This window comes from Galleria mellonella, unplaced genomic scaffold, assembly GCF_026898425.1.
Source record: "Galleria mellonella isolate WM207_F2 unplaced genomic scaffold, CSIRO_AGI_GalMel_v1 utg1634, whole genome shotgun sequence".
Taxonomy (NCBI): Eukaryota; Metazoa; Arthropoda; class Insecta; order Lepidoptera; family Pyralidae; genus Galleria; species Galleria mellonella.
The window spans coordinates 78831-104345 of record NW_026442007.1 but is presented as its reverse complement, the minus strand read 5'-3'; the positions used below and the strand labels follow the sequence as shown (position 1 = coordinate 104345).

The 25515-nt window shown below is 33.1% G+C and overlaps 1 protein-coding gene across 1 annotated transcript in view; it reads left to right on the top strand.

Moving 5' to 3' along the window:
- Nucleotides 1-13236: 13236 nt before the first annotated feature.
- LOC113510649 (connectin-like) overlaps nt 13237-25515 on the top strand; it is a 37806-nt gene continuing 25527 nt past the window's right edge. The window contains exon 1 of the mRNA XM_052892648.1: nt 13237-13401. The gene's annotated coding sequence lies outside the window, so the exon portion shown is untranslated. The remainder of the gene's footprint in view (nt 13402-25515) is intronic.

Here is a 25515-nt window from a genome sequence, read left to right as displayed (position 1 = left end):
ATTCCATTATTATTATAAGTTTAAAATGAAACGGGCAAATTGAAGTTCACAAAGCTCTTCTTCCGAGAGAATGATCTTTATAAAATAATCGTTCTCATGTCATAAGAGGTGGCGAGTTTTAATGTTTTATTACATTCAAAATACGGGCAGACTCAGTGTTGGACGATGCCCTCCATTAGATGGAGTGACGATTTCAATTTTTTATACAACTTAGAATGACAAACAAGCTGACGGCCCACCTGATGGACAGTGGTAACCGTCGCCTATAGATATGAGCAGTACCTTAGACATAACAGAGTAAACTGTTTCGGTCATGATACCCCCCCATGCGTTGCCATTCCTGAGGACTCAGGTGTTATTCCTCTGTACCCTGTAAATTCACACCATATCCCACTCTTCAAACCGAAACACATGCAAACACAACTGCTTTACGGTTGAAACACGAATGGAACAGAGGTACCCGAGCAATCGACTTTTGTAAAAAGTCTCCCTCTAGAAATGCATTCAAATGTATTACAGGACGTCAATGGATGCAAATGACTCAGGGCTGTTCCTCATGGCAGTCTATTGGGGAGGCTTATGTACAGCAGTGAAACTCCATTATAGGTGCCAGTTGTTACCATGCTTGGCAGGCGAATTGACAACCGCAGTTAGGGTTTGGAGATGTTTAAAAAGGCACGCTGCTGCCTATCCCTCGACCGTTAAACTCCCTTCATCGCCTCCTACGACATTTACGAGAAAGAAAGGGATGACCTATTCTACGCCGAGACCAGATAGCTAAAATTATATGCTATTAGATAAAAAAATATTTTTCCAAACCAATCATTTATAATAATGGATTTATAAGGCAACAAACATAAAAGAACACAACTGAATTGAGACCCTACTTTTTTGTTTGATTTGGTTTATTTATTTAAGGCAAACAAACAGCTAAAATAATACATAATTATACACTTAAATAGTAATTTGGTAGCACGAAACACAAAATTAGACAATACTAAAATTAAACGAAATTAAACAAATATAAACAAAATTAAACAAACAACTACTATTGAAAACCACAGCAACATTGTCAATAATTGTCAATATTGTCAATATTTTTTTTTTATTTAATATTTTTTTAAGTAATCGCAGTAAATCGCTGTAATCTTATAACTTGCATAATTCTCCCCAAAGGTTTGTAACAATGCATCCCTATTTTCACGCGAATAGTTCCGTAGGATCGATCAAAATGATTTATTTACGCACAATGAGATTTTACGTCCGTATTAGAAAGGCACGAATTGATGTAGTTTTAATAGTTTTCTATAAAAGTAACATATATGTATATCTATAGAAAATTCTTATACATTTGGTTTTTTTTAATATTTTAGAATATATTTACCAGAGGGAGATTTTGTACAAAAGTCGATTGCTTGGGTACCTCTTTCCCATTCGTGTTTCAACCGTAAAGCAGTTTCGGTTTGAAGGGTATATATATGGCGTGAATTTACAAGGTATAGAGGAATAACACCCGAGTCCTCAGGAATGCCAACGCATAAGGGGTATCATGGGCGAAACAGTATACTCTGTTATGTCCATGCTACCGCTCATGTCTATAGGCGACGGTTATCTTTTTCCATCAGATGGGCCGTCAACTTGTTTGCCATTCTAAGTTGTATAAAAAAAAAGTAAAAAAAGTATTCAAACTCGTGTTTTTATGATTATTATTATATTTTTTTTTTTTTAATTGATAATAATAGAATGATAACTCCGCCTAGGCTAACGGTATACGCTGGCGGGGCACCAGTGAGGGATTATAGGTGAGGATGAAAAGGCAGGTCAGTTAGCCCATCGTGATGATGCACCTGGAATTCAAACACGAAAGTTTCTAGGGAGGACCATGTGGAGGTCGACCTGACAGAGTATATAGCTAGCAATAGGACTGGTAGTTCGTATTACTAATAATCCCTTCCCCTGAATATTATATCAGCCGTTGACTGATCTACTTCTGAACATAGGTCCTGCCCATAAGGAGGAAGCGAGGGGGGTTGCCTTAGTTGTTACGACTGGCAGACGGATTGGCAACTGAAGTTGGGCTTTGGTGATATTTTAAGAGGGACGCTGGTATATTGTCAGTTAGTTCACAACTAAATAAACGTTACGTTATACGAATTCAACAAGAATTTTTCATGATGGTTACCAGGGGAAACCACGTGGAGGTCGACCTAATAGGGTATATTGCTAGCAATGGGGCTGTCAAACTCCATTGTTAACAATCCCTTTTTCTCTATAGTATATATATTAGGTTATAGTCAAAATGTATTATGTATGATGAATTGTGTACAATTTTTTGTTTGCGTGCAATTTTTACGATTAAAAAAAAAAGTGGAAAAAAATATAATATGTAAATAAAACAGATAAAATGGTCATTGTTTTACAATTAACAGAACAGTAGCAACATTCATACCTCTTTAAAGTCGTGCTCTAATTTCGATCAGGTGCCTTAAAACGATCCGTAAAATTAAGTCCGATTGGCATTTTCATGAGAAATCGCGGACGGTAATGAGAAGTCTTCATCTCTGAAGCGATCTGATATAATTTTATTGTCTAGACGATTATTTCCTGTTGCCGAAATCAGGTTGAAAATATCCACTGAAGTATATACACAGATGGGCAAATATTTGTTTGAAGAATTTATTTTTATATATTATATTTAATATTTTAAAAATTTAAAATATATTTTTTTTTAATATTTAAAAATTTATATACCTACAATCTTTAAATATTCATATAGCCATGTCGCCTATAGACATGAGCAGTACCATGGACATAACAGAGTATGTTTCGCCCATGATACCACCTATGCGTTGCTATTCCTGAGGACTCAGGTGTTATTCCTCTGTACTCAGTAAATTCACGCCATATCCCACCCTTCAAACCGAAACACAGCCATGCAAACACAACTGCTTCACGGTTGAAACACACGGTTGAGACAGAGGTACCCAAGCAATCGACTTTTGTACAAAGTGCCCTTTGTAAATTTTGGAAAATTATTATTATTTGTTGCTTCATACTTTTTCTGTCTTATTTTTTGCAAATAAATTGAATTAAATTGAATAAAACATGGCTTATCATAGAGTAGTGTAGATTAAAGCACTGTATTGAGTATTAGTATGATTGAAAATGTGATAATAGGTTTTTTTTTGATGGGTGAAAATGGTATGGTAACCCCGCCTGCGCTAACGGGATACGCTGACGGAGCACCAGTGAAGGGTGATAGATGAGAATGAAAACAGGCCAGTTAGCCCATCATGATGAATTCATCTGGAATTAATCATGATAGTTTCCAAGGAGAACCGCTAGGAGGTCGACCTGGTTGGGTATATTGCTAGCAATGGGATTCTCAGTCTCCATTACTAACAATCGCTTTCCCCCCTGTGATAATAAGTTACTGTTAAGTAGGACACAGGAGCACTTATGCTGTCTCATGTTAAAAGGAGGAATTTGACTCTAAACTTTAAGGCAAAAGGTCAAAATTCGCGGTGTACATATACTTTACTACTAACAAGTTACATCAAGCCAAAGTCCTTCCTACTATGCTATAGTAGTACCACATTCGAGTATTCTGAGACTTACCTATGGTTGACTGGGAGAGAATGCTTTTAGCATTAAGTCCGCCATGTACACATATTTGTACTAATGAATAAATAAATAAATAGTAAATGCAGGCAAATCACATTCATTATCTATTTAAAAGGCCATTTATATAAATATACCTATTATCAGTCAAGTATAACATTTTAAGAAATCCTTTATCAATAAGTGTGTTCACCTACTTAACTTATATATCCATCTCGCATATTGAACACAAAAGGGTCTACATAAACAAAATAACCAACAAAAAAAAATATAAGAATTGCAGAAATAAAAGTGAATAAACATGTTTTAACAACACAATGATGACCTTAATCATGCTTAATCCCATTTCAACATCTGCACCGAAACTTGTCAGCGAATAACAATAGAATGAAGATTTATCTGTGGCTTCAGATTACATATCTGCGATAATATTGTCTTGTCGACTGTTCGATTTGATGGTGGTGGGGTGGCTATTGCTTCCCATTGGCGGGGGTACGACAGTATATAGTTTAAACATACTTACTCGTATGTAACACTAGGTCATGTTTATACCTGATGACCAAGGAATTTATAGTTAAATGATTTTAATTGGTTTTTTTTTTATTAATTAATATTTGTATAATGTTAAAATTGTTATTAATTAAAATTAAATTATTATCGTAATGAATGTAAATGGTGGGTTCAGGTTATTGTGACAATTTTAAGAAAAAAGCACAATTTTAAATTACAGTTTTAAGACAATCAACAATAAACAGTACAAATAATTGTAACTGTATAATCTATTATTTTTCTAATTTTTTTTTAAATAGCTACTATTTTCTTTTCTTTTTGTCTCCACCGATTCACAATTTCTATCAGACATTCAAAGGTTGATCAGAAAAAAAAAATTATGGGATAAGTCCGCTATTATACTAATTCTTAAAAACTCTGTATCCTATAATTTAAGACTTGACTGTAAAACACAAACAAACAAACAATAATTTTGGAACATAAAATCCCATATAGCTTATAAATATACCTTCACGCGTGTGCCTTAGTAATTCAAAAAGGCTTAAAGCTCTGTATGGGATTTTACTTAAAGAGCAATAGACAGATTTTCAGTTATGACCGCGGTGATGAATTTGAAATACAAACAATAAAAAGCTTAGTATGAGTAAGTAAGAAGAAAAATTAAATTTGACGATTGAACAAGAGAAGTACACTATCAATACAATATGCTTGCATGTGTGCGTGCGTACGTGCGTGCGTGCGTGCGAGCGTGCATGCATGCATGAGAGCGTGCTTGCATGTATACGAGTGTGCGTGCGTGCGAGGCTGCATGTGCATGCATGCATATATGTGTGTGTGTGTGTATGTATGTGTGTGCGAGTGTATATGTTTGTGTGTGTATGTGTGTGTGCGTGCGAGCGTGCGTGCGTGCGTGAGCGTGCGTGCGTGCGTGCCTGCGTGCGTGCGTGCATGCGCCAAATGGCATCGATTTTCATATTTCTGAAATTCATGCGTATGAAGTAGCGAACTAGTCGAGTACATTATAATTCTGCCGAGTGAAACCGTCAGTTAAATGAAAATGTGAATCAATATTAAACGGTGTGCAAGTGAATACGCTTTATCGACTCGCTTTGGCGAGTCGTATCGATTTATAGGTCTCTGGAGATTACTCTGTCAGAATTATGAGCAATGGAATTTACTGTATTTTGTTGCTGTACTAGCTTATACCCGCGATTTCGTCCGCGTGACCGGAATATGTTCACTGACCAAAATAAAAAGTAGCCTTATTTAAGTGACCTTTTCTATCTTACATAATACCTGTATACCAAATTTTAATAGAGATTAGTAAAGCCACCCATAGTAATTTTATCAAAATCGCTTTAGTAATTTACATTAAAATAACTGGTTCATGCTTATGATAATGCACAATTAAGCTTCGACACGATTGTAATCGATGTATTTCTTAATTTACTTTCGTGTCCAGAATTAACAAACATAATGTATTAAATCCACATAAAAAAGACTGGTGAATTGAGAAACTACTACTTTTTAAAGTCGGTTAAGATACAACGACCTTGTACTTGGCTCAATAAAACGCCACGCTATAACTCTCGTGTATTTACCTAGCAATTTTGTATTGTTATCTAATCTCTTTATCTAACTTCGAAGCCGTATTAATATTTTCATTATAATTTACCCCAAAAGTACGAGCGTCCCATATAATACTTATACAAACATTACTGACAAAGAAAGAGCATGGGAGAAAAACTTATAATAATCTCTTTATGGAATAGGGTAGAGAAGTGAGGCCCCCACTTTGGTGTTTGTGTTTATTATAAACCTTATTGCATTGGAATATGAGATACAAAAAAAAAAAACAGTGCTTATTACCATAATTTCATAACGAAGGGTAACGAGATTTATAATATTACATATTTTGATTTTTATTGAGTTTTAGGGATCCGTGAAGAAACTTGTTCACCGCCTATTTTGTGTGTACACTACTATTTTTTTATTTTTTTTAGGACTTTGTGCGATGGATTATATGGCGACTGTTCATTGGCTGAGTTAAAAATTATCCCATATCCTTTTCTATATTAAATATTATGATAATTTATTAAGCCGTTAAGGCGCTAAGATGTAAGAAATAAATAAACTCACTGTAACATTTTTAATTTATAATAAATCAATTCAAATCATTTATTGCACGAATATGAGTACATACATTAGATGAAAATATTTTTTAAAAGTACAGTATTCCACATTCTGGTAGAATGTGGAATACTGTACATATCGGCATGTATTTATTTATTTATTAGTACAAATATATGTCCATGGCCGACTTAATGCTGAAAGCATTCTCTCCCAGTCAACCATGGGGAAGTGTCAGAATACTCGAATGCGGTACTACTAATTATTGATATACATACATACTAAAATTACATATATACACGAATAAATATATATGAATAACAAATATACTTACATATATATGACATATACTATATTATACACGAAATTAAGAATAATATAAAGCACTTATAAAATTAAGTTTTTGATTAATAATAACTTATAATAATATAAGTAATAATATATAAATAGTAATAAGGATACTGGCAAATTTATATTTGGGTCAAATCTTGTAAGTTTTGAATTTCATTAATGAAATTTGCAAACACTCATCGTGACAAAATTAATGTGAGAGTCAATATTTGGGTCAACCATTGCTTTAGTTGCAAAATGTTTACTTCTAAGACTGAAACAACCCTTGGTTGGTGGTAAGAAGTAGTTTTGGGGGATACTCGTACTTACAATATTAAACACGCACTATGGACGTCACAGAATATACTGTGACACCCATAATAGCATTGTACTCATACTCCTCGTGAATTACCATTCTTTCATTCATGCTTATTGGTTCCGGCATAGAATTGGTACTTCCTTTTCTGTAAGAGGCGAATGAGGGAACTTAATAGTCGAGGGATGCAGTTGCCAAACTGCCCGCTAAATGTGGCAACTACTGGCTAAACCGTCCACTGCTGAACATAAGCCTTCCCCATAAGGGAAGTTTCGCCAGTAGTAAATCTGACACCGAATGCAAAAAAAAATATGAACCACTTTCTTTTTAAAGTCACTTAAAATTTGTATAAATTTAAACTAATATTCTACGGAACCACTAATTATTTAAAGCTCGATTCATTTTTTTTATAAAGTACGTATGTACGTACTCATATTTCGCATTAATAAAGGATAAGTCCCGCCTTTCATTGTGAACGGGATTATTATATTTTGAAACCATAATAATGCCATTATAATTTCTATGTCGAGGTTTGATTTATCGAAAATGAATCATTATGGTTTTATATAAATATTTGTTTGCTGGCAACCCGTGGATTCGCTTGACTGTGTTAGATTAGTTTGAAAGCTGTAGATTTTATCCCGTGGGACACCTTTTTTTTCGCAAAAGAGGAAATTGTCGTGACATTTTTAGTAATATTTGAGTTGTAATTAAAAGTTCAGAATATAGTCTATGTACTGGTCGAGAGATAGGCAGCAGCGTCCATCTTAAAACATAACCGAAGTCTAACCACGGTTGCCAACCTGCCTGTCAAGCGTGGCAACTACTGGCAAAACTTCCTAATATGGGGAGGCGTATGTTCAGCAGTGGACAGTTAACGGCTGATATGATGATGATGATAGTCTATGTGTGCGCTAAAATTTATCCAAATCTGTTCAGCAGTTCGAGCAAGTTTATTTAACGAATATCCAATGCAATTAAATTTATTAATTCACAACAATACTACATTGTGTTGAATATTTTTTTATAAGTAACAAGAAGATATCATAAAATACCGCTAAGAAAACCCCATTTGCTGTGGCTCCACAGTTCCAAGGCACGTCTCTTAACATCTCTAAAAGAATTAGGATCCTTGGCGTCGACATCTCTAGTGATGTACAATTCCGTGACCACCTCGAAGATAAGGTAAAGCTGGCATCCAAAAAACTCGGTATGCCCAATAGAGCGAAGCATTACTTCACGCCGAATCAACGATTAATGCTGTACAAATCGCAAATCCGGCCATGGAGTATTGCTGTCACTTATGGGCCAGAGCACCTAAATACCAGCTTGAACCTTTCGACTCGTTGCAACGACGAGCTATGAGAATTGTCGATGATCCCAGGCTCACAAGCGGTATCGAACCCTTGAGCCTTAGGAGAGATTTTGCCTCACTCTGCGTGTTCTACCGCCTGTACAATGGATTGTACTCAGAGGAATTGTTCAATATGATGCCCACAGCCACTTTCTATCATCGTACGGCTCGCCATCGACAGGGAGATGTTTCCTCCCACGAACACTCAGGTTGTGGAATGAGCTCCCTGCCGAGGTTTTTCCAAGAAACTACAGCATGGGGTTCTTTAAAAGGGGGGTAAAGAGATTTCTTAAGGGTCGGCAACGCGCGCGTAATACCTCTGGTATTGGAGGCGTTCATAGGCTACGGTAACCATCCGGTTACCATCAGGTGGGCCGTATGCTTGTTTGCCACCTCAGTGGTATAAAAAAATACATAAATTTAAAAACTTCCACGTAATAATTAGTTGGATAACTTATTTATGTATTTATTTATTTATTGTTGCATTACGTATCTTTTGAGGAATATCTTTGTAAAAAATATGTTTTTTTTTTATTTATTACCACTTACCTTACAATCGTTTCTAGTAAAAAAAAAACAATAGCTTATAGATCACAATAAGCAAAACAATAAGTACCACTTGAAACTATGTTAAAGTTACCCGACATTGCCAAGTGCTCAGTATCAATACTGTGCCACTTTTGTATTTATAACAATGAAACGAAAGGAAGCCTACTGTTGCTAGAAATATCATTCCATTATGTTGTTACCCGACTGACGAAGTATGGGGTGAGTAAAATTTTTTTTTTTATAAGATGTGAATGGAATAGTGACCCCGCTTGCTAGCAACGGGGTCGGTGTCACTCGCGTGTATCTATAGGTATGTAAACAACCCTATATTCCAAGTTAAGGTATAACCTATGCGTTTATAGAATTTCATTCAATTCCGTTTAGTATTTTTACAGAGATACAATTAATAAACATTTATCTATCTGTCTATCCGTTCATTGTTACAAAATTTCGTAGTAGGTATATATGCCGCGTGGTCCCGGCATAGAATTGGTCACATGAACTTAATCGTCCCTTTTAAAACATTACCAAAACCTACCTATAGTGGGGGGAAAGGGATTGTTAGTAATGGAGACTGAGAATCCCATTGCTAGCAATATACCCAACTAGGTCGACCTCCTCGCGGTTCCCCCTGGAAACTATCATGGTTAATTCCTGATGAATTTGACAGGATGGGCTAACTGGCTTATTTTCATTCTCATCTATCACCCTTCACTGGTGCTCCGCCGGCGTATCCCGTTAGCGCAGGCGGGGTTACCATACCATTTTCACCCATCAAAAAAAAAACCCCTACCTATAGTTGCCAATCCGTCTGCCTAGCGTGGTAACTAATAGCAAAACCGCCCAAGGGGGAAGCTTATATTCAGTAATGGACTTTAATTATCTGATATTATGAATGAAAATTATGTACAATAAAGATTTTACAATACAATAACTTTAAAAAACATTCATATAATATTAGTATTATTAAGTGGAAAGTATCATAATGAACACACTGACTTTTGTTAACTAAATGAACCCTTATAATTGAGGTTCAGACGTTAATGTTCACCAATTATAGGTCAAAGTGTCTATCATTCACCATGAAGAGGGATTAATTTATTGAAAAGCTATGTGTAAAGTGACATGAAGCTAATAACCATATTGAAATAGATATGTCCATTTATTTATATCTTATCTTCGAAACTCATATTGGATTATTTGTAAATTTTTTTTTCTACCGCTAAGCAGTTGTGTTTGCATGACTGTGTTTCGGTTTGAAGGGTGGGATATGGCAGTAAATTTACAGGGTACAGAGGAATAACACCTGAATCCTCTGGAATAGCAACGCATGGGAAGTATCATGGGCGAAACAGTATACTCTGTTATGTCCATGGTACTGCTGTCCATGTACTGGTTACCATTTTCCATGAGGTGGGCCGTCAGCTTGTTTTCCATTCTAAGTTGCTTAAAAAAAGTAAGTAAAGTAAGTTTATTAACAAATACAAGATTGCACTGTTACATATTTTATGCCCTTTTATTTATTTACATTTTATTGTAAAATTTATAAATATAACAACATTTAATTTAAATAAGAAATAATACAAAAGGCGGCCTGATCGATAAGCAGTCTCTTTCAGTTAATCTTTGGGTAAAGGACATTGAGAGAAAAGATAAAAAGAAAAAAATATATAAAGTAAGAATTTCTGGTTGTAATGAAAAAATTCAAAAATTACTAAAACGATTTTAATGATTCTTAAACTATTTTTTTTAATAAACTACAACCTACTGAGTAACATAAGTTGTATTTTAATTAAAAAAAAAACTATACAAACCATGGCAGGTCGTTAATCCTTGCTAATAAGTACTATAAGAGTAAAAGTGAGTTTGTTTGTTCGTTTGTTTGTTGTTGTACATTATGGCGCCTTAATGGCTGATTATTGTTAATTTAATTTTATTTCCATGCAATAAATATCAATTGATAAAAATAGTATAAATTGAAGGTAGTTTGAGAAACTCTATTATACTATTTTTACATTAATTATATTCTTTCGCAGTTTCATTAATTGTTTATTTTTTTCTTTCATTAATCACTCATTTTTCTAATCATGCCTTCGTTTTTTCCATTTATATACGAGTAGATATAAAAATTGCAAACTTAATCTACAGTTTTGCGTAATATAAACTCGACGAGCTAAAAATATCGTGGTCTTTTTAATAGATTACTTTTCTTGACTAGTAGAAGAGAAAAGTCGGTCGACAGCTACTTTAGCAGGGGCTTGCATAACTTTGCTTTTGATCCAAGAAATTTTAACTAAAGTTTTATAAATTTACTCAATATACTTTACTATATTTATAGCCCACTATAATATTATAACCGTTACAGTTGACATGTGCCTCTGACTATCCCACATCTAATTAAAGTCGTAATAATATATATCTATTATAATATTTATATAAGGTTTTCTTTTTTTTTTTATACAACTTAGAACGGCAAACAAACTGACGGTCTACCTGATGGAAAGTGGTAACAGTCGCCTATAGACATGAGCAGTAGCATGGACATAACAGAGTATACTGTTTCGTCCATGATACCCCCCATGCGTTGCCATTCCTGAGAACTTAGGTGTTATTCCTCTTATATAAAGTTTAATTGACTTTTAAAAAAGAACAGGATTCCCATTACCGTTGTAATGTTTTATTAATTTACTTATTTTTTTTTTTTTAAAGAAAAACCAACAGCTAGAAAATTCATAATAAAAAAAAAAAACAGTAAAGACAAATCAATTACAGAGTTTCACAAATAACAACAAGATTTAACGAATGCACATGATATCGCTAATACTTATAATCGACTAAACTAAACTTAGAGTAACAACATTATAGTAGAACGAACATTATAGATAGGCAGGTTTTTTTTATACAACTTAGAATGGCAAACAAGCTTACGGCCCACCTGATGGAAAATAGTAACCATCGCCTATAGACATGAGCAGTACCATAGACATAACAGAGTATACTGTTTCCTCCATGATCAAACTATTTGTATAGTACAAAATTTGTCGGCCATTCTAATAACATTTATCTATTGTTGATATCGCCAAGATTTCTATAACTTACCTCTCTGAGGATACAGTCCTATCTATATAAATAATGAGTATATAAAGTACCTTATTTACTAAGTTAGGATATAATCTACCCATATACCAAATTTCATTGAAATCCGTTTAGTAGTTTTCGCGTGAAACAGTAACAAATATCCATCCATCCATTACTATTAATACCTAATCTAATTGTCCTTATTAACAGAATGTAACATAGCAATGAATCTTCCATGTTAAGGATCAAATTTCATAGAAAAAGTCCTTTGTTTCCATAGCCTACCCCATCATAAAGCGATGACTCACCACTGGCGGCACCTGCTTACTCTAATGTTATTAAACAACACCAAATATCCCTTTGTACGATAGTAATGAAGCTTTTATGTTTGATTAAAATTATAGGAAATTGGTATCTAATATATTTCATACAGTTTCTAACGTTATTACAGTTATTCTAACGTTAATATATTTTTAACCGACTTCGAAAAAGGAGAAGGTGCTCAGTTCAGCTGTATTTTTGTATGCTTGTTATATTATAACTCCGTCATTAATAAACCGATTTGCAAAATATTTTTATCTGAAAGGATATACTTTTATATTAACACCTTATACATTTTATCAAAATCTGCTTTAGTAGTTTAGTTTTTTTTTTTAATAAAATAACTGTTTTTACCAAATTTGAAGTCTAAATTTTGTGAAACAAAATCTTAAATTACGTAGTTTCAATAGTTATAAATTATGAATTCAATGACTGAAAAACTGACTTTCTTAATGACAAAATTTGTATAATAATAATCCTATCGACTACAAAAATAATCATCAACATTGGTACCGGATTAACATGTAGTAGAAAATATCGAAATTTTAAACCTTTATAGAAACTCTAACTTCAAGAAAATTTGGAAGAAAATGCATAAATCAGCTGCAACGACAAGAGGAAACTTTTAAATGAAAAGAGAGAGATACTAACTTCACTGATGGATGCGCCGCGTGGATTTGAATGAATGAATGAAAATTTATTTCAATAAACCTAAAATTTGGAAGGCTCAACATTTTTTTGGAATTATTCCACTTAGATTTTTTCGGGAAACTTGTAGTTTCACTGCCAAAACACTCCATTAAAAAGGTTCTTCTGATTTTAATTCTATATTTAAATACATAACCACATATTCATAAGACTTATAACACAACTAAGTATAGACCAAATCTTGACCGCAGTTGTAAATTAAAAATCAACTCACGTCCCTTAGTATTCACCCCATATTAACATCACCTTGGCTATTTCATAAAGCTCTATTAATGAGTTGGTCGCGTCCACTCCCCACTAGTCTGGGACTTCACGCCCCTCTGTCGGGAATAGGGCTCAGTTGACAGCACGCGTAGTGCGCAGTGTACGTGCCTACGGGAGGATAGACAACCTTAAGTCTGTAATCCTAACTTTTACGGAAAACGTTAGCAGTGGTTGTATTTTTGTGCGTGTTTCAAACGGAACTTTTCTAAATCGATTGTTGGTGCGTATTTTATCTGTTACAACTTTAATTATTAATTTATTGCATGCCCATTTATTTTGTTAAAACGTTATAAATTTGTTGGATAAACTATGTTAAATTATTTATGAGCAATTCATCAATTTTATGTCAAATGTACAAACAAATGACGAAACAAACAAAATATACTGGCATCAGTTAACGCGACTTGTGTGATTAATGAATTATATTTAATACATATACAGTTTTCATATTTAATACATATTTAGTCGACAATTAAAGAAAATTCTGATTAAGCCAAAAATATTAGTTCATTCTCATTTTTATGTAATTTCCCTTATATTCACGACTATAACGCCTAATGGGATAATCAAAATAATATGTTTAGTGTTACCTTCGTGTTTTTGTTAAATTGTCTTCGTTAACTATTATGTTTAGTGATATAAATTAAATATATATATATATATATATATATATATATATATACATATATATGTATAATATTTTGTTAAGTGAAAAAGTTTTATTTGTAGAGGTCAATGCACTTGTCAATTGAGACACTTCCATAGACACCCGCTTTGAATTTGTTAATTAAACTTGACAGTGCTCTTTGGATGCGTTAATATTCTTTTTTTATGATATACGTAATTGGTATAAATACTTTTATATTTACGATGTGGCTAACTGTTCCGTTACTTCGTTCTTGTGTATTAGTTCAAAAGTACTCGATGTTTTAATGTAGCATAATGGTGTTTGTTTGTATGTTGTTTGTATTATTTTAAGCAAATTCATTGAAACGTTTCAGTTACGTATATTTACATTTATGCTGTTCCCCTTTATGTATAAGTTCACAGAAGTCTTTTTTTAACGGGTACATATGTTATAAAAGAAATCTGTTATCAAAATTTTTGCTTTTCAACCGATTCTGAAAAGAAGATTATCATTCGGTTGTGTTTTTTATGTTTGTTAAATGTTGGAAAATTCCTTCATTATCTAAAGGCTATATTTACAGGTGATTTGCATAGAAATTTTATCAAAATCGGTTCATTGGTTTAGTTTTATATATAAATATAATATATAAATCAAAATCATTGGTTTTGTCGCAATTGAAGTCTTTTTTTGTTAAATCCAATCTTTATTTATTAGACTTAGTAGATGTTTATAAAATATTCCGGTTTTTGTTGTTATATATTATTATTTATTAATTATATTAATTGTAAGTCAAAATGCCGTTTGAATTAACTTGATTTATTATATATTTTGTTATAATTCATTTGTTTTTCAATTTTTTTTTAATAAAAAAAATACATCTATCATTGTTACATACATATATATTAAAAACATATATAAAAGGTTCATTTTGAACTGTATTTTTGTTATTTAAATACAGTATCGGGACTTAAAGCGATTAAAAAAGGTAAACAGTACCTACATACCAGCTTCTCTATTGCCGACGTTTGTAACATAAATAAGTTGTGTGGATAGTCAGTCAGGACAAATGATTTTTAAGTATCATCATCACACATTGTCATCATTTCAGCATTTAATTGTCCACTGTTGAACATAAATCTTCCCTTTTGGGGGGTGGGGGGTTCAAGTAATTGCCACGCTTGGCAGCCAAATTGGCAACCGCAGTTAGGCTTTAGAGATATTTTGAAGGGGACAACGCGTGCCATCCCTCGCCCTCTTAGTCGCTTCTTACACAGACGTATTCATTATATTCTATATTCTACATATTAATATAATAAATGTGAAAGTTTGTAACAATGGATGGATAGATGTTTATTATTTTTTTATACAACTTAAATGGCAAACAAGCTACTTGGAAAGTGATTTGAATGAAATTTAATACACAGAATAGTGTTATATACTAACGTTGCATATTGATTCAGATGCTATTCCTCTGATTTCACGCCATATCCCACCCTTCAAACCGAAACACAGCCATGCAAACACAACTGCTTCACGGTAGAAACACGAATGGGACAACAATCGACTTTCGTACAAAGTCTCCCTCTGGTAATTATTTATTATTCGTTATTAATCTTTAACGCAAAAACTCCTGAACGGATTTGAATGAAATTTAATACACTAGTAGGTTATATTCTAACTTAGCACATAGATAAAGCGGAGAGCTAGTCGTAAATATTGTGTGTTCTCATATAGCTTGGAAACAAGCAACATTTTTATCTCACAAGAAAAAACCACAGATTCAATCTCCCATAATTGAAATGAAATTAACACGACAGTAATTCCTATCGAATGTAAAAAGACGATTATTTTCGAATATCGATCCCGACATAATGATAGTTTCAAAAAATCTAATGAAATAAGAACTTGCTTCTTTTCAACTGACTATAAAAAAGAGGTATTTCATGTTTGGTATTTCATACATGTTTTTTTATGCTTTTTATCTCATATCTTCGTCAGTTATTATATAATTACTAGCTGATCCCGTAAACGTTGTTTTAACACTTATTGCGAAATATAAAAATTTCGGTTAAAATACTGGAGTTGATCGTAAAAGGGTAAAAATTTGAAGTTGTATGTATTTTTCAATGCTTATCATATTTATTTAAATTTAAAAAAATTGTCAAAAAAATAAAAATAAAATTTTTAGGGGTGGGTCACCCTTATCATTGAGGGGTATAAAAAATAGATGTTGGCCGATTCTCAGACCTACCGAATATGTACACAAAATTTCATAAAAATCAGTAAAGCCGGGTCGGAGGAGTTTGGTAACAAACACCGTGACACGAGAATTTTATATATTAGATTAAATTTGGATATTTTTTTTCAGATTTCAGCTTAATCTCATAGAGATAGATTTTATTGAAATCAATTTAGTTTTAATTTGGTTTTTAAATAAAAATAATTGATTAATTAAATGTGGTATTAATCAGTGATCTTTATTCTTATCTTTCCTTATTTGTTCTTACTTTCTTTCTTTTATTATTTGTCATTATAATCATAAGTACATTTATTTATGATATGATATTTTTCTATAAAATATAAAAATAAATCCTGAACATTTTTACTGTCATGCTAATAACGAAAACTTTAGATTTATTAACAATCTACTTACCTTTGTTCGTGGTTTCTTTAGAATAAAATTTGAATAACTTACATATCTTAACGACTTTTTATTTTACGATTTTGAGTTTATAATCCTATTTGAATATTAGTTGCAAAATAGAATTATTTGTTTGACCGACATAATATATGTATTATTATTGTTTTTTTATTATTTTTTTTTACTACAGATTTTTTTTTGTTTTTGCATTATTGTTTTTATTATTTCAACCGTTAGCTGTCCGCTGCTGAACATAAGCCTTCCTCATAAGGGGGGTTTTACCAGTAGTTGCCACACTTGGCAGGCGCAAGTTAGGCTTTTAAAAATGTTTTAAGAGGGACGCGCTGCTGCCCATTCATCGCCTTAGCTTAGTCGCCTCTTACGACACCCACGAGAAAGGAAGATAAACTGTTAGTAAACTTATTATAGATACCAAAAATTACAAGAAAGTTCACACTGAGGAAACAAGGTGCTTTTTTAAATGACATTCTGGTCTATTTTATGCCGGAACCACACGGCGTATACCACATTACATACAAATAATACAAATACAATACTGTCAAATCCTTACTAATATTGTAATAAAAATTAACTGTTGAGACCATAACTGTTCAACTAATCGTTTCTAAATTAAATATATTTATTATTTAAGGTAGAGAAGGGCATAGGTTGATTAAGTCGATCAATAAATATGTTGTAGTCACGCGGTCATTGTCGTGGGTAAAAACTTGAAGACATATAATAACGATAATTATAATATAATGACACAAATTAACAATCAATTAAATTATGAAGTCATTGTCATCCGAGCTAGGTAAGACCTGTGTTTCAGAAGTCAATGGTCTCTTTCTTCAGAGCTAGAGAAGGTAGTTATCTAATAACAAAGAAAACTGTGTGCCAAAATCCTTACTAATACTGTAATGAAAAAGTGAATTTGTTTATTAACTCTTGACTTCAACTAATCGCCTCAAAATTAGGCATGATTATTACTTGAGGTGAAGAAAGACATAGATTTATTAACTTAGTCAATATGTCATAGTTTCGCGGTTTTTACCGTGGGTTAAAGCTAGAAGACAAAAAGTAATAATTATTATAATATAATGCATACATTATATTATAATTAAATTATGAAGTCACTGACATCCGAGCTAGGTAAAACCTGTGTTTTAGATGTTGATAACCTCTTTATTCATATATAGAAAAGTAGTTATGCAATAACAGAGAAAACTGTGTACCAAATATTTACTAACATAGTAATAAAAAAGGGAGTTTGTTTATTAACTCTTGAAGCCATAACGGTTCAACTAATCGTTTTGAAATAAAGTATATTTATTATTTGAAGTGGAGAAGGACATAGGCTCATTAACTCGGTCAATAAATATGTCATAGTTACGCGGTTTTTATCGTTGGTTAAAACTAGATGACATATAGTAATAATTATTATAATATAATTACATAAATTATATAGTAATCAAATTATGAAGTCACTGACATTCGAGCTAGGTAAAACCTGTGTTTCAGAAGTTATTTAGAGATAGAGGAGTAGTTGTGAAATAACAGAGAAAATTATAACTACTATTTAAAATATTATATAGTTAAATGGACAATTTACATCAAACATCTTTTCAGGATAATAATGGTTAATAATATTTTGTAGGGGGGGGGGGGGGTGGAAATAAATAATGTTTGTGAGTGTTTATCATTTTTAATGGATGATAATGAAATGGTGACTCCGTCTGCGCTAACGGTATACACCGACGGAGCACCAGTGAGGGATGTTAGATGAGGATGGAAAGGCACTTGGAATTAAGCTGTTAAGCTTAAGAAGACTGCGTGAAGTTCAAACTGATAAGGTATATTACTAGCAATAGAGCTACTAATCCCTAGTACAAACAATCCTCCTTCTGTATCAGTGTCAATAATTTAGGAGGGCACTAAACACGCTTTCAGATATCAAACAATTTACGAGATATAAAAACAATTATATAAAAACTCCAAACACCTGAGTTACCTTGCCTTTTTATACTTATTTATTTACCATAAAAGCATACTCAATTTCTTATTAATATATAACGATTGATCCGCCTCAACTTCGCTTGAGTATTATGTAGAAATCTTAAATATTTTGTTTTCTCCGCTGCAACATGAAAACTTGGTTATTTCTCAGTTAATTGTATTTAATACTACTGATCAGCCCTGACTTCATTTAAGCTTAGTGATAACGTTTGTGAGGAGAAAATAAAACATTTAATTATTAAAAAAAAAATATACAAAAAATCAAATCTTCGAATATGGTTTCTTTTTTCTTTCTTTTTTCTTTTACAACACAGGGGGTAAACGAGCATGCGGCTCACCTGATGGTAAGTGACTACCGCCGCTCATGGTCACCCACAACACCTATGGCATTGCAGGTGTGCTGCCGGCCTTTTAAAAAGGAATATGCTCTTTTCTTGAAGGTTATGTTGTCGTATCGGTTCGGAAATGCTGCTGCTGAAGTTGATTCCAAAGAGTGGTTGTGCGTGGGAGAGTTCTTATTTATATTTCAAAAATACAAATGGGAAACTATATTCGAAGGAATCAGAAGTCATCACACACACAAACACAAATTATTTATTACTCTATAAAAAACGTACAATATGAACAACATTAAAATTAAAAAAAAAAAAAAAAATATATATATATAAATATATATATATATATATATATATATATATATATATATATAAACAATTAATTTAAAAATCTCAATTTTTAAATTTAAAATAAATCTAAAAATAATATAATTTTAAACTAGCAATCAGTCAAAATAATTTTCACGTTCCGTAGCCGACCCAAAGGTCCCTATCACACTTCAGATTGCCAGAGATATCCTTTGAGCCAGATACGAACTGGAACGGCGATCATGGCTCCTATCTACAATGCATTGACCTAACTCCTTTATAAAGGGGGAAAGGGTTTGTTAGCAATAGATTTTAACAGCCCCATTGCTAGCAATATGCCCTATTAGGTCGACCGGTAGTCACTTACCATCGGGTGAGCCGCATGCTCGTTTGCCCCCTGTGTTGTAAAAAAAAAACCTCACGTGGTTCCCCCTGGAAACCATCGTGAACAAATCTTGTTGAATTCGTCACGATGGGCCAACTGACCTGCTTCATCCTCACCCATCATCCTTCACTGGTGCTCCGCCAGCGTGTACCGATAGCGCGGGTGATTCCATTATCACCGATAAAAAAGAACTCCTTTACAAAAGATTTCGCTTAATACATAAATAATAAAAATAGAATACATAAATAATAAAAATAGAATACATGAATAATAAAAATATAATACTTAAATAATAACATAATATACGAGTATATTCACCTAAACACAAACAAATACACTGATTGATCGTTTAAAATAAATGCCCTCAGGGGCAAGATCAGAGATGAAAGACTAAAATGTCATTTTAACTGACATCCTTTGTTCTGTTCGAGTTTACTCGGTTTAACATCGGTCTATTTTTAAATCTAAAGGTTATATAACAACACAAAGGATTGTTATATATAGTAGCTAGCTACCTGTTCCGGCGTCGCGCGAGTGTACTAACGAAGGTAAGATGTGTTTTACAAAAAACCAACTTCCATTTTGGCAAAACCAATTATTTTGATTTACAAATCATCATCATCATATCAGCGTTTAACTGTCCACTGCTGAATATAAACCTCCACATAAAGGGGTTTCGCCAGCAGTTACCACGCTTGGCAGGCGGATTCGCAACCGCAGTTTAGCTTTGGAGTTTTTTTTTTATACAATTTAGAATGACAAACAAGCTGACGGCCCACCTGATGGAAAGTGATAACCGTTGCCTATAGACATGAAAAATACCATGGACATAACAGAGTATACTGTTACGCCCATGATACCCCACATGCGTTGCCATTCCTGAGGACTCAGATGTTGTTCCTCTGTACCCTGTAAATTTACGCCATATCCCACCCTTCAAACCGAAATACAGCCATGCAAACAATTGCTATACGGTTGAAACACGAATGGGACAGAAGTACCCAAGCAAACGACACACTTTTGTACTTTGTACAAAGTCTCCCTCTGGTATTTTAACAGAGACTCTACCGCCCATCTCTCGCCCTCCCTAATCGCCTCTTACGACACCCACGTGAAAGGAAGGGATGGCCTATTCTATGCCGGAACTACACGGGAAATTCATTTATCATTTGGCGGGTTTGTAACCGCAGTTAGACCTTGGTGATGTTTTAAAAGGGACGTTGCTGACCATTCCTCAACTAATAACTTTCCTTAGTCGCCATTTATGGCAAGAGAAAGGAATAGATGGTTCATTCTATGCTGGTACCACACGGCAGTTCTTGTATATAATAGTGAGTTAATTTGTTAATTTATTATCTCTTTGCGCTTTAACATCTTAACCAGTCACTATGAAATTTGGTATAAACTTTATGGGATGGAAAAGGACATAGGCTACTTTAAATCTAGGCCAATAAACATGAACATATCCTGGAGTTACAGAGGACGTCGCAGTTAAAAGTAAATTACAAATAATTTTCAATTTTAAAACGCCCCACGTAATAATACTACCGCGCCTTTTGTGTTGTGAAAAATTCCAAACGTAAAAAGTCTAAGGGACAATCTTTACATAAATTACCCGAATTTCTGGGCACCTTTTTTTTTAAATGGCAGAAGTAATACTGCAAGAGTTTTATGTGGATTTTTAGCGTTTACACTGTGAACGGTGGGTGGGTTGTGAACGCCAATTAGTGTCAGGGTTTTATTAGTTCCGGAGGGTCCGGGAGCGGGCTACGAGATGCGAGAGTGTACGAGTACATAACTAGACATAAATAGAGTAATAATGTCTATTGTTTATTTTATATTAAGATTTTTAATTTCATTATTCAATAATTACTTGCTAACAGTATAAAGTGGGTGTATCAAGTCGCTTTTCTTGCTTGAATTAAGGTGTAATTAATTTATAATACTTAGTAATTTTATTGCTATAAATAAATTATATAAGACTAAAAGATTGTTAAAGAAAATTTTCTCAAAAACAATTTAGAAACTTTAAGTGTATTTGACATAATTAACATTGTTCATGCAACACACACACACACACACACACACGCACGCACGCACGCACGCACACACGCACGCACGCACGCACGCACACACACACACACACACACACACACACACACACACACACAGTCTGTATTTTGTAATTAACTTTATAAATAATAATTATTAGAAATAAATTTTAATGTTAAGTTTATTCTTGCACTTTATATCTCACTATTGTTATCTGTGTATTACATATAATACTAATTGGTTGCCTTGTATTTGTGTAGTCCATGGAGATGGGGCAGTGGTGACTTGAAACACAGGTTCTTCAAAACCTACCGCAAGCACTAGTTTCTCACAAAATCATATCAAATTGTACCTTAAGTTGTCACTTTATACTACCTTTTATGAAGAGAAAATAAACTATTCATTCATTCATTCAATGTATATATTCAATGTATTTTAAATATTTCATGCCAAATTGTGGCGAAATTGTATGAAAATGCCGACCCGCTTTTCTCGAAACATTTGTATGGATACACTCTGCTTATATAATCTAAAACTAGACTAATTATAAAATCGATCTTTTAAATTAATTAATTAATTTAATTTCAAACTGTTTATAATTATACCTCTCCATCCAAAGATTGCCTGGAAGAGATCGTTTTCAGCGATAAGGTCACCCATTGTTCACTCATTGTGATTATATCTTGTAATTGTTTGTATCTATAATAAATTTACTATTGTAATCTTTTGGAGGAAACAGTAAAGAGTATCTATCTATCTATCTAAGATTCTACATACTTTCTTTTTTCTAAAATAAAATTCTGTGACATCAACATACACAGAAATCTGTCTTATCGCTACGATGGCAATGTTTAGATTTAATTTCAGAACGAAATTTATTAAAACAGAAAACAGATTGCATTAAAATTTTGTGTTAGTACAAGGTTTAAGCTCCGTCTACCTTCTTGAAGAACAACCTTTCAACATACGAAAGAAACATCTCCCTCACTGGTTAGTTGATTAGAATTATTTTGTTTAATTCCGCTACCATCAGTATATGGGTACCTTGGGTACCTCTGTCCCATTCGTGTTTTAACCGTGAAGTAGTTGTGTTTGCATGACTGTGTTTCGGTTTGAAGGGTAGGATATGGCGTGAATTTACTGGGTACGGAGGAATAACATCTAAGTCCTCAGGAATGGCAACGCATGGGGGGTATCATGGGCGAAACAGTATACTCTGTTATGTCCATTGTACTGCTTATGTCTATAGGCGGCCGTTACCACTTTCCATCAGGTGGGCCGTCAGTTTGTTTGCCATTCTATGTTGTATAAAAAAAAATGTTTTGTGTTTTTTGTTTATTGATTTTTTTTCTTTTTTTGTGTAACATCTACATATATATCGTATATATAAATATTATATTTGATAATTAAACGGTGCCCCGTGTAGGTGCAAACTTAAAATCATCGCTGAACGAACATCAATACAGGAAGAGCTGAGTTTGTACTTATTGCCAAGCATACAGATACTGCTCAATGTATTTATTTATTTATTAATATATTATTTATTGATAAATTATATGTACATTATAATTTCTGTACCATATTTGTAATGAATGGCAATAAATTTATTATTATTATTATTATGTGTGACTGACAACACTTGATGATTTACCAATATTAAAACGTGCGTGAACGAAAACTTCCGACTGCGGGAATTGATGGCTAATATGAAAGGTTGCAGAACGTCCGTTGGAAGACTGATAACATATTATAATTTCTAGACTGTGGCCTGATTACACTCGAGGTCGAAGACAAAGTTTTAATACTTCGGATTACATAAATTTTCGTAGTAGTATTATTTTTTTTTTTTGTAAATAATATATAGCCTATTTTACTCGCTAATAATGTAGCTTTATATAGGTAGGAAAGAATTTAAAAATCTGTTGAGTAAATTTTGATTTTATCCAATACGGTTTGTATTGGATAACACGTGTCTACGCACGTACACACGCAAGCATATGCACGCATATATACATAATATAATACAAATAAATACTGACAACTTATAAGATATAGAAACCTTAACACAAACGCGTCCGTTGGACGACTGTAAGGAGATAGTTTTTAGACTGTGGCCTGATTACACCCGAGGTCGAAGCCACAATATATAAAGAAATACAAAAGGAAAACTTCAACGATTCTCTATCACGTTTCTTTATATAAAAGAAGCGAATCTTTGTTCGCGAGCGACGGACGCGAGGAACAATTATCGATTGATATTATATTCGTTGTAATTCCTGAGAACTTTCCTTATGAACTCGAGGGAAAGTTGTACTCGACTTGTTATAACTTTGTCGGGCTCAGCAATCGTTAAATCTTTAGATGTATTCGATATTAGCTGTGCCACGCGACTTCGCCCCCGTGAATTTGTACATAAAATACCCTATGAGCTAAGTTAAGATATAACCTATATTTGTACCAAATTTCGTCCAGATCCGTTTTTTTTATGGGTGCAAATGGTATGGTATCCCACCTGCGCTAACGCTAATATTATAAAGAAGAAAGATTTGTATTTTTGTTTGTATGTACGAGTATGTTTGTAATGATCAAACTCAAAAACTACTTTGCCAATTTCAAAAATTCCTTCACCATTAGTAAGCTACGTTCACCCTGAGTAACATAGGCTATATTTATTGCTAGAAAAGACTAGGGATCCTTATTAAAACTTTAGTAACATAACTCAAGGTGTAAAGAAAATGCTATAAAATATGTTTCGTCGCGTGCGCTGCGGAAACTATTGGTGATAAAACAAAAGTATGTTCTACAATATTAAAGAAAATATTAATAACTACAAAAAACTTCGTGATACTATATGTTGAACTTTTTTAAAATGTTGTAAAAATGTCCACCCGTGCGAAGCCGGGGCGGGTCGCTAGTATATTATAAATTGCCTATTCAGTTTATTAGTTTATAGAGCCGACTATTTAAATTTAATTAGTAAGGCTCAATTCCACGAACGGGCGACGGTGGTAAATATGGAATTTGCGAATTAAATTATAGGGCGAAGTCAACTCAAGCGTGCCAGCGGGGATAACAGCTAGACCGTTGTAATGCCATTATAATAATATAAGATTTCCATAATTAAAACAACAAACCTTCGTGATGAAAATAAAGTAGGAATAATATAGATTTATACCTATCAATTGCAAAAATTATCAACAAATTTTTTTTTTATTTTAATTGAATTGAAAATACATATAATTTGACGTATCCCACAGAAAAATCGACTTCAGCTATGGCTTAGTTAGTTATTTTGAATTAAATACTAAATTACTCTATGCGATCAATCATTTAGCACATACTTTCAGACAATAAAACCAAATTGAAAAACTCCTTCTTTTACTTCAAATGAGGTAAAATTTGTTATTTTGATTTAAAAATTAATTACTCAACGAATTTTAATAAAACTTCTATGGGATCTATCTGACATACTATTGACATACCAAAAAGAATTTTAAAATAGTATTATAACATCTCCATCAGTTGATGGAGATATGAGGTAACAAACATAAAAAAATACCACCGAATTGCTAGCTTCCACTTAATTTCAACCATTAACTGTCCTCTGCTGGACCTTCCCCAAAAAGGCAATTTTGCTAGTAGTTGCCACGCTTGGCAGACGGGTTGATAACCGCAGTTAGGCTTTCATCTTATTAACAAGTGCTCAAAATACTATAAGCCATCTTTTTTTTTTTAATTTGATTTTGAATTAAGGCTAAAGTAGGCTAAAATATTTGGAATTTCTAAATCTATAAAGTCTTGTATCTGATAAAATTCATGAGACAGTCCATCAGTCATATCTTACATAAATACTTTCGCAAATAATTGGCTTAAGTGAAAACTTTCAGAAGACCATTCCTCAAATTCAACTTGGAAAGTTTGGAAAATCAATGTCGAAATAAATTTATTCGATATTGTTAATGATATAA